The 18,819-nt window shown below is 35.6% G+C and overlaps 1 long non-coding RNA gene across 1 annotated transcript; it reads left to right on the top strand.

Moving 5' to 3' along the window:
- The first annotated feature begins 207 nt into the window (after window positions 1-207).
- Window positions 208-17,150, top strand: LOC111419265 (uncharacterized). The gene is made up of 4 exons (XR_011640519.1): window positions 208-432; window positions 706-886; window positions 9,763-9,965; window positions 10,022-17,150. It is a non-coding gene; the product is annotated as an uncharacterized lncRNA (long non-coding RNA).
- Window positions 17,151-18,819: the final 1,669 nt, after the last annotated feature.

Here is an 18,819-nt window from a genome sequence, read left to right as displayed (position 1 = left end):
TTTTCTAATATTTTCAAATTAATATAATAATAAATATAATATTATAATAATAATTTAGTTTAGTTATAATATTATAATGTAGGGACTTTATTTTAAATTATTACAGTGTGCCATCTGTTATTGAAAAGCTAAAACTGAACTAGAATGAATGTAGTAACCAATGCGCTGTGGCGCTGTTCGTTATTTCCATTAACTTAACCGTTGAAGTTGACGTGTTGACCAAGAAATGGCAAGAACATGTCGCTTTGCTTTTCTTTATAGAAGTCGTTTTGTGGAAGCTTTAGGTTAAATTTTATTTTAATGTTAACCGGTTTTAAAATATCAAATTAACAGAAATGTCTTAAGTTTCGTGGGTAGTTATAATTGAATCAACAAATATGAAATAAAGAAAAGGATGAAATGGTGTAAATGGAATTTTTATTCCTACCAAAAGTAAGTATCAATCTTTTTTGTTAATAGTATTAAATTAAATTTAAATTTCAATCATATTTATGTACATTTGATGATTTTTTTCGTTGTAAAATATATATTAATTTGCTACTAAAAAATTTTCAAGTCAAAACCCTATAATTGATGTATTTCATTTTTGATCATCAAAAAGATTCACTAAAAGAATATATTGATGTAATAATAAGATGATGTAATTATCACCTCAATAACATTTTTAACCTTAATCATAGACCATTGATTAATGTTTTGTTACAGGGCATAAGAAGTGGTACTGTTAGTATTTTTGGAAAATACTATTTTTGGATGAGTCTATTTTTAAGAATTACCACATGTGAAGAAATTCAAGTTGGTTGTATCAAGTAATGATAAACTGATTGATCCATAATATATTAATTGGAAAGAAGTATCAGCATTTTCGTGATTTTCTAATATTATTGTAAGTTTACCTTTACAACAAAGCAAGCTAAGCGACGAAAAATGTAGAAAATGTCATTTTATTCCTTCTTTACACAGAACAAGTTTCTTTTGGTTCATTTTTATAATCTTGTATAGTTAAATATGACAATTTTATAGTTCAGGTATAATTCAAAATACTATAGAAAATGGCTTGAAAAAAATAGAACAACTAACAATGTTGATAGAATATTTAAGATTTAACAATGTTTGAAAAGAGTTTCAAAACAACATCTGTTTTCATGCTGTAAGGAACATTGTTGATGTCATTTGTGTGAGGAGTGCTTTAAATTATCTATGATTTCTTTAAGAATTGTTTTTTATATGCATAGAGTTCTTTCAATTTGAACTTATTACCACTTTCATTTTTATTTTCTTGTGTGTTAAGATGTTTTGGCTTGAATATGACAACGACTTTATTTAAGTGCTTTATTTTTTATTAGACTTGATTAAACTGCTATACAAAATTCACTCTCACGCTTTCAATATGGCCAGAGTCCTCATTGCTCTTATTTTAACCACCTCACATGACCCTCACTGTTGTCAGCCTTTTTTATATATCGCCTGTGATTAGATACACAAATGTTTTGTGAGAGAGAGAAGGGTTCTTTTTGAGCTTACCCATTTCTTTGGATATCAAACATTTGTGTATGTGCAAACACTTTTTGTTGGCTCCATTGTGTATGTCTTCAATGAACAATCTTTTGGATAATTTATTATTAATAGGCTTTCATTTTGTTTAAGAATGTTTTTCAATTGTTCTTACTGGCCTCATTATATGTATGTTCGCCGGTATCTGCACTTTTCTTTAATGAATTAATACTCATTAATTTGCTATTCAACACGTTTCTGCAGGGAATATTAAGGAATGTCGAGTTTTATTTAAAATTATTGTCATGTCGTAACAGGGATGTATGCATAGTAAAACTTACTTGTATTTAAAATAACTTTTATTCTGCCAAATAATAAGTAGAAAATACACTAGTAAGCTACTATAACGTGAACACTTGTTATGCGTATCTCGTTCCGCGTCGCACAGTGGTTCAGAATAGCCCGATTTCTGAAAAAAATCTATAACTATTAGTAGGAAAGGTATTTTTGATTTTAATTTGGTATTTGATAGTTTGTCAATATTATAAAGGTTTTTACCAAATATTAGGCATTATCGCTATTTAAAGTCTTTCATATGAAAAACTACGAGGCAATATCACCAAAATCGAGTATTTATGGAGCTTTCATATCAAAAAGTATAATGTGTTTCGGTGACTGGAGGAACAAATTTAACCACATATACTAGAGTGAAAATGATGACGATTCATGTAAAAAAATTGGTAAAAATCCTTAAATTGCAAAGATACAGGCCATCAAAGTTATGAAATTTTAACACATTTTTCTAAATATTTTAAACACTATCTATAGTAAAGCGGTGAAATTTGGTACAGTATCAACGAATATCACGTAAAATCGTTAGGCAATTTATGAGTTGGATCGGTCCGCGGGAACAATGATATACAGGTGTTCCTAAAATTTGTTTGCTCAGAACTTTATTATTTTTTATTCTATCGTAACCCTACATTTATTTTTACAGTTTCTAATAACAAATTCAGTTTAGAAACTTTTATCACTCTTAGATAATATTGATAAAAATTTAGTGTTACTATTGATTTTGGAGCCTACAATTTTTACATTCAATACGAAAAGCGTTTTTTATCAATATTCTCTAAGAATGATAAAACTTTCTAAAATAAATTTTCTATTAGAAACTAAAAAACTAAATGTAGGGTTACGATAGAATAAAAAAGTTCTGAGCAAACAAATGTTATTCCTTGTATAACATTGTTCCCGCAGACTGATCCCACTCAAAAACATAACTATTTTACGTGATATAAGTTTACACTGTACCAAATTTCAACGCTTTATCTAAAATAGTGTTTAAGATATTTAGAAAAATGTGTTAAAATTTCCTAACTTTGTTGGCCTGTATCTTTGCAATTTGACTTTTACTATTTTTTTTTTACATGAATTGTCACTATTTTACTAGAGTGAATTGTCACTAGAGTGAAAATAGTGACAATATGTGGTTAAATCTTGTTTTCCAAGTCACCGAAACATCCTGTATACTTTGTTCAGCTATATAATATTGATAATAATAAGAATTTTAATTTTATATTTCTCAGCTAAAGATTTAATGTATTCCTCCTGACTAAGAGTCATAACATGTTTTGTGTACTCATAATTCATAATCAATATTAATTCCGAGATAATTTTTCACTTCTCCCATATCTTTCATTTTAAATTTACTGGACAATAAGCTTTTAATGTATTGAATCTTTTCTTATTTTTACAACATATTAACATATCGTCAACAAACACTACTAACAAGGGAAGTGTCACAACTGTGTCTCACCGATTTCGATGCAATTTGGTACAGTCATAGAATGGGCCAAAATAAGGTTCGTACATTTTTTTATACGTGCGGTAAAAGCCCCTGGGGCGAGTTATAGGGGTTGAAAGTTTGGAGAAAAAGTACGTTTTCACTTATATTTTGAAAACGAAAAGTGCTATCAAAATTTGGTAAATTGTAACTGATATTCATTTTAAAAGAGCTTTCTTTTGATGTGTCACACATATAGCAGAGGGTTAAAAAGGGCGAACTACCCCTATTTTTTTGGAATTATTTAAAAACCACCCTATCGATTTTGGCGGCATTAAGTATACTTCTAGTGCGTTCAAAAATATTAGTTAAGGGTTTTTTCCCATTCGCCCTAGATCAACCCCAGCGAAGTTACGGGGGTTAACATGTAAGCACTTTTCGTAAGAATGATGTGATAAAATTGTCAGGTATTTTGAAAATACTTTAACAAAACCGTAAATTAGTCGCACAATAAAATGTTTAATGTAAAATAAGGCATAATACACCATTTAGGGGTGGTTGGGGTTAACCACCCCCTTAAAAATTAATTCTATCCCGGGCATTACTTGTTGATTACGGCGAAATTTGGTACTGTGTTTGTTTTATATTTGAAGTAAAAATTTTTGAAAATGGTTATAAGGGTTACAAATTAGGGGTAGTTTTTTGTTTATACCTCGAAGATGAAAACTGCCATCGTAACTGTGGTATTGTTTTTTAAAAATCTATCTATCGATGTTCCACGAGGTAAACTACCCTCATTTTCTTTAAATAATAAATATAAAACTACTAGATAAATAAGATATTTTATTTATTTATGAGTTAAAAAGCAACTGACAAAAAAAAATAGTTCAATATACCAAAGAAGTTTATTCTACATTACTAATTGACGTTTTTTATGTATTATATTAATTTTCAATATTAAATTTATTTTTATTCTACGTAGTGTTGGCAAAAATGAAAAAAAATACAACACAAAAATACACCTACCAAAAAAATTTTGGCACAATATTTGTTTTTTTAGTGCCGCTTGCTAAAGGTCATTTCTCAAAATAGTTTTTTCTAGTATAAAAGAACGTGTGCCCAGTGGGTAGATTTTAGTTTCAGAGCAACTGACAGAAGCAATGGTTACAATAAACCCAATAAACGTTTTAAATTTGCTAATGACAGTTTTTACTGTTATGAATATTCCCCAGACTCCTGTAAATGAAGCAGAAGTTAGTTTAAAAGAAAATATACAGCGTATTTTAATGGAAAGTATGGAAGACTACAATATGCAAATTGAAGACGAAACTGTATTAATTTTCGATTCATCCAATGGCATCAATGACGGTCAGCAAATTATTGAAGACCAGGATACAACTGACAGGTTTGTAGAAGATACTGATGCTCATTGTCCATTGAAGGATGACATCGACTACGAGTACAAATTAGAGGCGGTAAATTACTGGACAAGTGGGAAGAAAGGTTATTTGAAACTAGAAACCGTAAAAAACAAATACCGAAAAGTAACGTCAAAGACCCAATTGCACAGATGGTCTAAATATATTGAAGAAAGAGGGACATACAAAGAAAAATTAGCAGAAATTACCGAATTTGTAATTAATCAAGCGAGAGCCGCCGTAGATAATAAATTGCCACTACATGATATTGATATACGCAGATGGGCTATACAAGCTAGAAATGAAAAGAATTTATCTCCTCAACTGTTCAAAGCATCTCATAGCTGGGTGCAACGTTTTAAGAAAGCAAATCGGTTAGTAAGCCGAAAAATAACAAAATTTCTATCCCAAAAACAAATTGGAAATGTTGATCGAGTAAAAACTTTAGCAAAAGATTTCGTTAAAGAGGCAAAGCTACAAATCCAAATATATGGACCTGAAAACACCTACAATTCGGATCAGAGCGGTTTTAACTTGGAATTCCATTCGGGAAGAACATTAAGCGATTTAGGAGTTAAAACCGTAGAAAGTGTGGTCCAGTCGGTGTCATCTACAACGCACAGTTACACAATTCAACCCGTAATATCTGCTGATGGGAAACTTCTTTCTCCACTTTTTATTGTTTTAAAAGAACCCTCTGGCAGCTTTGGACCGAGGGTAGCAAATACAATGTTTAAAGCAGACAATATATACGTTTTGGCATCAAAATCTGGAAAGTTAACTTCAGAACACATGAAAAATTGGCTCCAAAATGTATATTTTCCAAATACTGGTTCTAAATCATTATTATTATTAGATTCTTGGAGTGGCCATTGTCCTGAAGTTATTAGTGAAATAACTCCATCAGGTACTAATTTTAAACATTTATCTATACCTGCAGGGACAACAGGTCAAATACAGCCCCTAGATGTATTTGGTTTCAGAATATGGAAAAATTTTATTAGAAGATTCTCTGATCAGATTATTCTTTACCAGTATGATGTCAATTTACATCAGAGGGATAACATATTAAAATTGCAATCGTTGACGCATAACCAGTTGGCTTCCCCTCGGTTTATAAATGTTTTTAAATACGCATGGTTTGCAAGTGGCTATATAGAGGAGAGACCAGACCATTTTGAAAATCCCGTGGAAGTTTGCTTTTCGAGTGAGAAGCCAACGTGTGATATCTGTGGGGATATAGCGGTCATAACATGTGCATGGTGTAAAAAATCCTTATGTTTAAAACATTTTTTCCACGACTTTCATTTTTGCCAACACTACGTAGAATAAAAATAAATTTAATATTGAAAATTAATATAATACATAAAAAACGTCAATTAGTAATGTAGAATAAACTTCTTTGGTATATTGAACTATTTTTTTTGTCAGTTGCTTTTTAACTCATAAATAAATAAAATATCTTATTTATCTAGTAGTTTTATATTTATTATTTAAAGAAAATGAGGGTAGTTTACCTCGTGGAACATCGATAGATAGATTTTTAAAAAACAATACCACAGTTACGATGGCAGTTTTCATCTTCGAGGTATAAACAAAAAACTACCCCTAATTTGTAACCCTTATAACCATTTTCAAAAATTTTTACTTCAAATATAAAACAAACACAGTACCAAATTTCGCCGTAATCGACAAATAACGCCCGGGATAGAATTAATTTTTAAGGGGGTGGATAACCCCAACAACCCCTATATGGTGTATTATGCCTTATTTTACACTAAACATTTTATTGTGCGACTAATTTACGGTTTTGTTTAAAGTATTTTCAAAATACCTGACAATTTTATCACATCATTCTTACGAAAAGTGCTTACATGTTAACCCCCGTAACTTCGCTGGGGTTGATCTAGGGCGAATGGGAAAAAACCCTTAACTAATATTTTTGAACGCACTAGAAGTATACTTAATGCCGCCAAAATCGATAGGGTGGTTTTTAAATAATTCCAAAAAAATAGGGGTAGTTCGCCCTTTTTAACCCTCTGCTATATGTGTGACACATCAAAAGAAAGCTCTTTTAAAATGAATATCAGTTACAATTTACCAAATTTTGATAGCACTTTTCGTTTTCAAAATATAAGTGAAAACGTACTTTTTCTCCAAACTTTCAACCCCTATAACTCGCCCCAGGGGCTTTTACCGCACGTATAAAAAAATGTGCGAACCTTATTTTGGCCCATTCTATGACTGTACCAAATTGCATCGAAATCGGTGAGACACAGTTGTGACACTTCCCTTGTAAGTAAATCATATCGTCTTCATTTCTTTTGTTATATAAACAATAGTCACATTTACTCCTTATAAATTTCATCTCACATAAAAATTTATCGAAACAATTATATGAGGACTTTCTCTCAAACCGTATAATGCTTTATCTAGTTTACACACTCTGTCAGTCCCATCCTCAAATCCTCTCGCTTGATTTACAAAGATTTCTCAAAAAAATCTTCCCATTCAAGAAAGCAGTTTCTACATCCATTTGTTCTATAATCAGTTTTTCCTGGCAGCAATATGATAATAATATTTTTAAGGTTTACATTCCAGCTACCGGCGAATAAATGTCATCTACAATTTCTGATTGTTGAAAGCCTTTCACAACCAATCTGGCTTTATACATATATATTATTTGCCTTCTTTGTAAAGACCCATTTAACATCTAGACTTTTTTCATTCTCTGGTTTTTTGACCAAGTTCCATGTTTTATTTTTATTTAAGCTTTCCATTTCTTTATTCATTGCTACTTTCCACTGTTCCGCCTGTTTACTGTTTAACGAGTCCTCAAAGTTATTTGGATTTTCTACATTGCAAACGTGACAATCAACGTAACTATCATCATATCTTGCTGGCATTTTCCTTTCTCTCGTCGATCTTCTCAATTCTTGAGGCGTTTGTTTTTGTTTTATTTTCTAATTTAATTTCTGTACTCTCATCTTGTATTTCAGAATCAGTTTCAATTTCATTACTAGAAGAATCAGTTTCAATTTCATTGTCAGTTCTGTTTGTATCTAAACATACATAAATGTATCTATACATTTAACATTCTCCACCACAACATCAACGTGTCTAGCTACAATGATTCTGTTATTTACTAAGACTTTATACCCAACTTTATTAACCTGATATTCAACCTGATCTTTTGATTTAATGGTATACACCTTTGCTATCTTACTATAATCATCAATAAATGTCAAAAAATATTTTTCCCCATTAAATCTCGTAGTGGTATGAGGCCCATTCAAATCAGTGTGAGCTATTTCTAAAATTTCTTTAGCTTTACTTTTGTTATTGTCAAAAGGTATATTATGCATCTTATTTTCAATACAAGTTTTGCATTTCATATACTCGGTTTCTAAATGTTTAGGTATGCCATCTAATTATTGGCTTTTACATAAAGTTGTTAAATCAGAAAAATTTACGTGACCTAGAATACGATCCCATTTTACCTTTAACGTCATATTAATTTTAGTATTACTATTTGTAACATTTACTTTCTTATTTTTAATTATACTTATGATTTTATATAATCTACCCTCTTTCCTAGCAATTGCAATCAATTGATTATGTCTGTTATAAATTTTTGAAATATTTATCTTTGATATAATTTTATTTTTATCTGTGATTCTCGCATTTCTATCCATTTCTTTAACACAAAAAACATTTGACATTCTAATTGGAATTATCTTCTCATAAACTTGAAAATAACTAATTACATGACCTACTTTAGTGGCTTTCAAAAATTTACCATCACCAATTTTTACATTTACAGGTTCATTTAATGTTACACTATCATGAAAATATTGATCATTATTTATTACATGATCGGTACAGCCACTGTCTAATAACCAATGAATTTCTATTTCATCACCTAAATCTGATCTTTCATCTTTACATATCATCATAGTTTGGACCTGCGTATAAAAACTGTTCATTCCATAACCGCCCTGTTGCCTCTTCCGCCGTGATAATGGTTACCTCTTGAACTTTGTTGTTCGTCTCTACCACTCTATTATAATAATTATGGGAATAATTATTGCTTCTTCGTTGGCTGAAATTTTCTCGGTTGTACTGTTGCTGCTGACGACAATCTTTCCTGAAATGGCCTGGTCGCCCACATTTATAATACACTTCTTGATTCTGTTTCTTTGTAAAAAAGGCATTTGACTTTTAGTCACAATTTGTGGATTCTATTTTGGATTGGACAGCTTCTATTTCGCTCACAAATTCCAGCTGTTTATTTGTGATCGCACTGTAGATAATATTGATAGCTTTTAAATTTTTCTCATCCCAATCATCTCCATGGGAACTCTGTTTTTCTCTTGAAACAGCTTCATTAAATTTTTTCATTTTCAAAAACCTGATTATTCTCTTTTTCCAGCTTCCGTAATCTTCTCCATCGAACACCGGTATCGTTACATCCGTCATTTTTATAACCTTTCTTGTATGTAGATTCCAATTCAAATTCTTTTGCTATTCTTCACTGCAACTACCAGTTTTACCACTTTTACCACGTTTTGTTCTTTTAATTAACCACGTTCTGCTACCATGTGAAAAATACGTGATCGCTTTTAAACGTGTCGTTATTTTTATTAAATACAAAAACAGTATCTTTTCGTAACCATAGCATACCTAACAACTACATTTTACTACTTGATTACTCCTAAATCATAATCGAAACTAAACAACTTACCAGATGGCGTATGTTATTAAATGTATGTAATCTACCAGAGGTAATGTCAAGGAAAGCCATGGGAAAGCCTTCATATTTTAACAGTTCTGATGTTCTGATGCATTATTTGACAAGCTCGAATTAAAATTACAGATTCTATTTAGTCTGAAACTTATTACTTAAAGAAAATTGTTAAATAGCTTATTCAAAAAATGATCAATTGACGATTTAATAGTCGCAGAAAAACCAGTAAATGTGATTGACTAAATAATAGAATAGTAATATTAAAATAGCATCAAATAGATTTATGTTTCTAATTATGCATTTTGTTTCTTCAATTTAAGGAACCGCAATGGAGTGTAGACGAATTTTTATGCGCCCGGGTTGTAAACACGGACCAGTAAAAGTTTCTGCCAAGCTGACAAAGTCGAGTTTTATTGGAATCCGAATGGAAATTGTGCCCTGTTACTAACGATAACAGAAGTCGATAAAACCGGCGGTGAAAGGTTCGCCATCATTGTCCTACGATATATTCTTTGATAAAATGGTATGTAATTATTATATTATGAAATATTAAATCATCTACCCCATTTTTTTTTTCAGGAGGGAAGCATTGCAAGGAAACAGTAAAGAAATAATGAAAATATAAACACAAAAATAAAAATCTTTTCCAAAGAAACTATCACTGAGTAGAAATTTCAGTTTCTCTTCACTGTTGCGTTTTTGTCAAAGTGTGGAATTAGCTTAACGAAGATTAGTTTTGCCATATTAGACATACTTTGCTTTCACATAAGTATTCTTTTTTATAAGCCTTACTAGACAGATCAAATTTGTTTATTACGAACATAAGCTTTTTTAATCAATCGATAAATAATAATTTCTGAAATTCACGAGATGAGTATTTCCATTTCTCTTGATAGTGTTCCATTTAAAAGCTGTCACAATTATGTTTTTGATACCAACCCATAAACCACTTAACGCGCAATATATTGGTTTATTATGCAAACTGCCCCTAAACGTCGAAGTTGTGCTTTAAGTGGTTAATGGATGGTAGTTTTGTTTGTCACATCAATTCATTTTGCGAGCTGTTAACAGTTGTTTAGAAACTCTTAAGGTTAGAACTGTAATTAGATTAGCTTCCCTTGATACTTGTTGTTAAGGTGGGAATCTGGTTTATGAGGCTCAAAAAAAGACTGTAAGGAAGAAACCAAAAAGATTTTAATTTTACATGATTTTCTTAGAAAGCCAACAAATCAAATTAGTTAGGAATGAAATCATTATCAACCAATAAAACCTATGTTAACCTGTGTAACCGTTTAACGCATAATATTTCGTTTCGTTATGCCAATCTGCCCCTCAACATCACGAAGGTATGCTTTAGGCGGTTACCAGCTATTAGTAAAGATTCACGTAAATCTGCTTCGAAATTCCTTTTCATTGAGACAAACGTTTGTTGGAAATAACGTTGGTTTGAAATACATAGTTTACATTTTTGTTGTTCTGTTACTAAAGTATGCAAAAATGTTCGCAAGCAGTTCTCAGGAATTTTGACGATTTCACCAGTTTCCTCATATACATTCTTTCGAAAGGCTGCAATACGCTTCCGCGTGTTGATTTTCAACCTATCGTGGTTTTCTTCCTTTAACCCCTTATTCTTTTCTTTATTCACAGGATGTCACCATGTACGATGTAACTGATTAAATAATATAAGTTTTTTATTTTATTTGATAAGTTAAATGATACGATCCTCTTAGAAAGCGAACAAATCAAATGGATTTGGAATGAAATCATTATTAACCAATAAAATCTATAGAGTAAACCTGTTGTCGTGATACCTTTTGCACATGTTTGGCAACACGAAGTTTTTGTCAGGATGATACAGGGTTTTCCAATAAGAGGTGTTATTTTGATATTCAAAGAAAAATGCCATTTTTTAGTATAAATGATCGGATGTTTATTTCATTATAAAGAAGAAGGTATGCCGTTAATAGTGGAAAATAACATTAGGCAAATGACCTTTCCATGAAATTTTCCATAACCAAATTGCAAAGTGGCTGCCCTATGTCCTCAATAGTCTCACGAATTCCATCTTTGAGGTCTTGAATCGACGCTGGTCTGTTGGCGTGACCTTCTCTTTCACGTGGCCCCAAAGGAAGAAGTCGCAAGGTGTTAAATCACAAGATCTCGGTGGCCAATTGTGATCACCTCTTCGAGAGATAACACGGTCCGGAAACTTTTCCCGTAAAAGATCAATGGTTTCGTTGCTTGTGTGGCACGTGTAGCACCGTCTTGTTGAAAGTAAACGTTGTCCACATCAATACCATCCAATTCTGGCCATAAAAAATCATTAACCATCTCTCGATAGCGCAATCCATTCACCGTAACTGTTGCTCCAGCCTCATTTTCGAAAAAGTAAGGTCCAATGACTCCGCCGGACCATAAACCGCACCAAACAGTCACACGTTGAGGATAGAGAGGCTTTTCAACAATAACTCTTGGGTTTTCCGAGCCCCAGATGCGACAATTGCTTGTTGACGAAGCCACCGAGGTGGAAATGGGCCTCATCACTCAAGATGATTTTTCGATGGAATTCCGGATCATTTTCATGCATGAAATGCATCGTCAACGAACCAATCAGCAAAGACACGACGTTGTTGATGATCAGACGGCTTGAGTTCTTGTGTTAACTGAAGTTTATAAGCCTTAAGACCCAAATCTTTATGCAAAATACGGTGTAATGACGTTTGTGGAATGCCTAATTCCAAAGAACGACGAGGAATGGACAAACCTGGGTTTTCTTCAACACTTTCGGCTACAGCAGCACTATTCTCGGCTGTTCTTGAGCGACGTGCACGGGTTTTATTCTTCACATCACTAACTTGTCCCAACAGCTCGAATTTTTCCACCAATTTCTGTATTGCGGTCCGACAAGGTGCTTCACGACGACCCAAAAATGTCATTTTTATAATGAATTTTAATAATTTCAATGCGTTGTTGAAGCGTGTATCGTTCCATTTTTATTAATGGCGTACTTTCTACTTGTCAAATGTCAAAAAATGACAGCTTCAAAAGTGACATCTACCGAAATAACGAGCTATTCAAAATAACACCTCTTATTGGAAAACCCTTTAGTAATAAAACACAACCGGTAAACTTAATCTTTTAACTTTATTGTCGACACAATTTCGGTAGCGCGGCGATTAAGAATTGAATAACGAATTCAAGAATGTGTGTGACGGCTATGTTGAGCTTGAAGAACTAGAGTAAATAAGAGAGTGAATTTTAGAAAACGGGGGTTTTTATGCACGGCCTTATCGCATTTTTGGTGGGCCGAACCCCGGGAAACGAACTGAGGACAAAATAATCTAAAGGTTCCAGTCGCACACACTTCTTGTTGTTCGCATTCCAATTCTCGTCATATTTTCGTGGTCGAAAATATTTGTTAGGGTAACAAGTGTTAGGAAAGATAAGGAATACGACTTCCTGTTACATGGGTATCTAATCCCTTTAAGAATTTTGATAAAAATTTTTTTTTATAAAAATCACCTGGCTTAATCTAACAAAAAGCTTATCATCTTATAACAAAAATTATTTTCATAGTAATTTGGTGTTCAAATATAATTGATCTGAAAATTTTATTCTTTGTATAATTACATAAAGAACGAATCTTAAAATAGATTAAATTTGTGGGGCCCTATCGGTTTCCGATATTTAAAAAAAGCCCTTTCAAACAAAATGGCGGCCGTTTACAAAAAAACTCATTTTTTCATGTTTTTTTGGGCTTCAACTTTAAAAAAAATATATTTACAATAATTTTATCGAAGAAAACGCTCCGTCAGGGCCCCCCAAATTTAATTAGCTTTAATTTGAGAGGCGTACCGCTCGTCGAAAAACATTGTTTCGAGAATAACGCGTTTAAAGTTTTATGTAGTAAAAAGTTGTAAAAATGTAGTAAAAAAGTTAGTTTTTGACAACTTACGTCTAATCAGCTATTCCAGCACCATACAGGATCCCTTCTTCTTCTTCGAAGAGTGCGTTATTTTCAATCTCCAAGTTCATTTTTTCAGTTCTTGCTCGTTTTGCGTGCTCCGACAGCTTTTGCTCTCCTGCCGCGATGCGTTGTCGTCCGCTTTCGCGGCGAAGCTTCTGTTGTAGTTCCCAATAACGATTCCCAGTGTATTCATCGTTTTCAAAATTGATGAACAGCCTTCATTGAAGATACCAGCAGCCATATATGCTGATATTTGAATCGTTTGTACAACGCAATGAGTGTGTTTAGGAGAAAGTTTCCAAATGATGGCGTTAAAACTTTCATTATCATTTTGTGTTTCCGAATAATAACGTGAGTACGTCGGCCGTACTAACGTTATTATCGATTTCGATATCATCATAACTCACGTTCTTCAATTTCTTGGCGGATGTGCTGACAAATTCTTCTTCATTATACATTTCCTCTGGATCATAACTAAATCTCTTTTTCCGCGGCCGACGCGCGCTTCCCGGTAAACTTTTTCGCGTGTTCGGCATTTTCCGGCACGACGTCGCACGACTAAGAGCACGTTGCTTCAAAAGAAACGGTTGTCGATTACACACAACTATACTCTGTTTTTAAACCAGAAGGAGTAAACGCGAAAGTCAGATTTACACTAGGAAAAATCACCAGAAAATATCGCTAGATATTTTGGCGGTAAATTTAAATTAATAATTATTATTATTTATTTTATTACTTATTATTGTATTTATTTTCGTTTGTTATCGTCAACACTAAACATACAAATTGACATTGAAGTTATGAGTGTGTTTACACTGTTGGAAATAATTCACGAGCACACCCTGTATAATCTGAACGCGTGTGTCTAGCGCAATAAGATTTGGTATGGAAGTAGTACTAAAGTAGTGTAACTTACTCTCACATGGAGAGTGGCACAACTCTGCTGGGAGGAGAATCATCAATAGCGAGAGTATCCCCCGTGATTATTTATTTTTATCTGGTGGGCACTGGTTAACAACAAAATCTTGGTTTTACGTTTCCATAAACTTTATTATTAATTACACTTAAACTATACATATAAAATGCGATTAGTTATATAGGGAGCCTTGCTCCGCGTGTATTGAAGGGGTACTGTTTCGGTGGGTGTTAAATCGAAGACTGAATAACTGATACGAGTTGAGCTCGCAGGCTCCTTCTTTATTTTAGGTCATAACTAAAAACCCTTACCTAAACACCGAAATATACACCCCAACGCATTCCCACACTTCACTCAACCCAATAAATAATGCGATAAAAAACCCTAATCTTGCGACTCGAGACACTTCAAATGTAGACTAAACAAATGAGGCGATACAAATAAATCCAATATAAATGAACTAATATACTATAAACCTATCAAATCTAATATAAATTAACCAATATAATATAAAATCTAACACCCCGTGAGCTTCGCGTACCATCGCTACACGACGTGGCATGGAGTCTATAAGTCGCTGCATTGTAGCGAGAGGGATGGCCAACCATGGCACCACAACTCGCTTCCATAGCTCCTCAACGTTGGCCGAGGAAGCCGGATAACGTAGAAGTCTCCAACCAGTCATGTCCCAAACATGTTCGATTGGATTCAGATCCGGAAAACGAGCTGGCCTAGGAAGCATTCGTATACGGTGCTCTTCCACAAAGGTCTGTACAATACACCCGATGTGCGTTCGGACGTTGTCGTGCATGTATAGCAGACCTGGGCGCCGCCGAACGTAGGGAAGCACAACGGACCGTAGCACCTCATCTACGTATCGTTGACCCGTCATGGTCTGCTATACACGCAGCAGACGTGTACGTCCACCATGTGTAATAGCACCCCATACCATAATGCTCGGTTGTCGGTGGATATGGCATTCTTGCACGCTCTGCTCGAGTAGACGATCACCACGTCTCCGACGAACTAAAATTTGCGGATCACCGGTGCTCAATTCGAATCTTGATTCGTCGGAAAACAAAATGTCCCTGTACTCGGCAACCACCTACTAATGCCTAGCGTCGACCCACTCGTGACGTATGCTGCGGTGCTCGGGTGTTACTGGAATCCGCTGTATCGCACGACGCGCACGCAGTCCACTATCTACCAAACGCCGCCATACAGTTCGCGTAGTGAGTGCGCCTTCCCCTGCCGGTGGCCAAACAGCTCCAAGTTGCCTTGAGGAGGACGCACACGACGCTAAAGCGCTGAGCACAAGAGTGCGATCTTTGTGTGCTGGGGTCGCGCAGGGCCGCGGCTGTAGGTACCTATGTCCTACCTCAGACCATTCTCGCCATGCCCGGTGCACTGCCGATAACGACCGCTCGAGACGACGCGCAATTTCACAGAACGAAACACCCTCAATGTGCATATCCTCAAACATTCCTCGGTCAAACTCGCTTAAGTAACGCGATTGGCCCATCCATTGCGCACAGAGTACGATAACAATGTGGTTCCTCACACCACACTAAAAACGACCGGTATTTTCCATCCACTTCGGTTTCCATAGCGATGGAATGTTCCACTTGGAAGAGCGGCTCAGTCAACAATGCCGCGACGGAACAACTCGAAACTCGATGAATAAACTCGTCTACAGTAAACCTTTGTGCTCCGCAAATATCACGGATTTATCTTCACGCGTTCAGATTATATAATGTGTGCTCGTGAATTATGTCCAACAGTGTGTTTTAAAATATAATAAAGAAGGGTTTAAGAACACAAAATTTACAATAATGACACGAAACGATCTAACGATCAATAACCTAACCATCAAATTCAAAATTGCCTGTGTGTGAACCTTCCTCGCATTCAACCAATCACATGCAAGGTAAATCTGGTGACAAATTTAAAATACTCCTCCTGGTTTAAAAACCGAGTATAGTAAACTCGCCTATCAGGAATTTTGTTATGAAATCAACTTGTGTCACACTGACGTTTGAAGTTTCGTTATTCAAAAAATACGCTCTACTTAGGTTGACATATTGTTCCGAACGCAAGCACGAGTAGCGAGAAAAGTAGCCCTCCCTTCAACTTCGCTCGCACTAGCAAAATGAGACCCCGTCTATCTCGAGAACTTCATCATATGTCGAAATATCCTTACTCCCACGTATTTTCGAGTTCTACTCCTGTTCGACGAAGATTTTCGTCTCCTTCTTCTTCTAAATGTCGCAAACGTAGAGCGTTGAATTCGGCGAGTTGACGATCGGTTAACTCGAAACGTTCATTGTGGTTTGTAATGCATACATTAGGTAGTCAACAGTATTGGGGATGTTTAGAAAAGAAACGTCCTACTACGGGTAACCACGAACACTAGCAACAGCAGCACATTAGAATTATTGCACAAATTATTAACAATAATGATGCAACACTTTCCATATTTTCCTTCAGAATTCTGTCGAACTGGTCCAATTTGTGTTGGAAGTGACGTAAGTCGTTTAAATTTAAGTTATGCAGTTTTAGCGGTTCTAACTCCAATTTTTCGGTTTCAAGGAATTCTTGAGTTTTAATGCAGCAATCGTCCGTTGTGATATCCAAGGACGGTATGTAGTTAGTATAATTTGAAGATTGGTTCGTTGTTGAATACAAAATGGCGGAGAAGGTACATCCAGTGAGTTGTAAAATACCGGAACCATGTAGGTCAATGTCGGTGATTTTAGAGTCGTGTGTATCACAACTTTGTTGGATTCCTCATAGGTTTTTGAAATAAAACTCAAAATCTTAACTAAGTCTTTTTATTTTATTAACACTACAGAATCTTACACTTAAAAATTAGAGATTCTCGCTTATTTCAGCTTTTGTTTGTTTATGCCTTCGATTAGCGACACGAACTTACATTAATTACACTGTTGGAAATAATTCACGAGCACACCCTGTATAATCTGAACGCGTGTGTCTAGCGCAATCAAATTTGGTATGGAAGTAGTACTAAAGTAGTGTAACTTACTCTTACATGGAGAACGACACAACTCTGCTGGGAGGAGAAACATCAATAGCGAGAGTATCCCCCGTGAGCTTCGCGTACCGTCGCTACACGACGTGGCATGGAGTCTATAAGTCGCTGCATTGTAGCAAGAGGGATGGCCAACCATGCCACCTCAACTCGCCTCCATAGCTCCTCAACGTTAGCCGAGGAAGCCGGATAACGTAGAAGTGTCCGACCAGCCATTTCCAAACATGTTCGATCGGATTCAGATGCGGAAACCGAGCTAGCCATGGAAGCATTCGTATACGGTGCTTTTCCACAAAGGTCTGTACAACACGCCCGATGTGCTGTCGTACGTTGTCGTGCATGTATAGCAGACCTGGGAGCCGCCAAAGGTAGGGAAGCACAACGGACCACCGTAGCACCTCATCTACGTATCGTTGACCCGTCATGGTCTGCTATACACGCAGCAGACGTGTATGTCCACCATGTGTAATAGCACCCCAAACCATAATGCTCGGTTGTCGGTGGATAGGACATTCTTGCACGCACTGCTCGAGTAGACGATCACCACGTCTCCGACGAACTAACATTCGCGCATCACCGGTGCTCAATTCGAATCTTGATTCGTCGGAAAACAAAATGTCCCTCTACTCGGCAACCCACTAATGCCTAGCGTTGACCCACACGTGACGTATGTTGCGGTGCTCGGATGTTACTGGAATCCGCTGTTTCGCACGACGCACGCGCAGTCCACTATCTACCAAACGCCGCCGTACAGTTCGCGTAGTGAGTGTGCCTTCCCCTGCCGGTGGCCAAACAGCTCCAAGTTGTCTTGAGGAGGACTCGCACGACGCTAAAGCGCTGCGCACAAGAGCGTGATCCTCGTGTGCTGGGGTCACGCAGGGCCCTCCCGGCCGCGGCGGAAGGTACCTATGTCCTACCTCAGACCATTCTCGCCATGCCCGTTGCACTGCCGATAACGACCGGTCGAGACGACGCGCAATTTCACGGAACGATACACCCTCAATGTGCATACCCTCAAACATTCCTCACTCAAACTCGCTTAAGTAACGCGATCGCCCATCCATTGCGCACAGAGTACGATAACAATGTGGTTCCTCACACCACACTAAAAACGACCGGTATTTTCCATCCACTTCGGTCTCCATAGCGACGGAATGTTCCACTTGGAAGAGCGGCTCAGTCAACAATGCCGCGACGGAACAACACGAAACTCGATGAATAAACTCGTCTACAGTAAACCTTTGTGCTCCCCAATTATCATGGATTTATCTTCACGCGTTCAGATTATATAGGGTGTGCTCGTGAATTATGTCCAACAGTGTACTTTATCTGTTAGAACTAAATTTCTTGTTTGTAGAATTAGTAGAAAAACGAGCATAATAATAACGACGATTTAGAAATACAGTAGTAGTCCCTCGATTTACGCGTGGGTTACGTTCCGTGAA

This window comes from Onthophagus taurus, chromosome 6 (assembly GCF_036711975.1).
Source record: "Onthophagus taurus isolate NC chromosome 6, IU_Otau_3.0, whole genome shotgun sequence".
In the NCBI taxonomy this organism is placed as follows: domain Eukaryota; kingdom Metazoa; phylum Arthropoda; class Insecta; order Coleoptera; family Scarabaeidae; genus Onthophagus; species Onthophagus taurus.
Note: the sequence above shows the minus strand (reverse complement) of the source record. Positions and strands in the feature narration are given on the sequence as shown.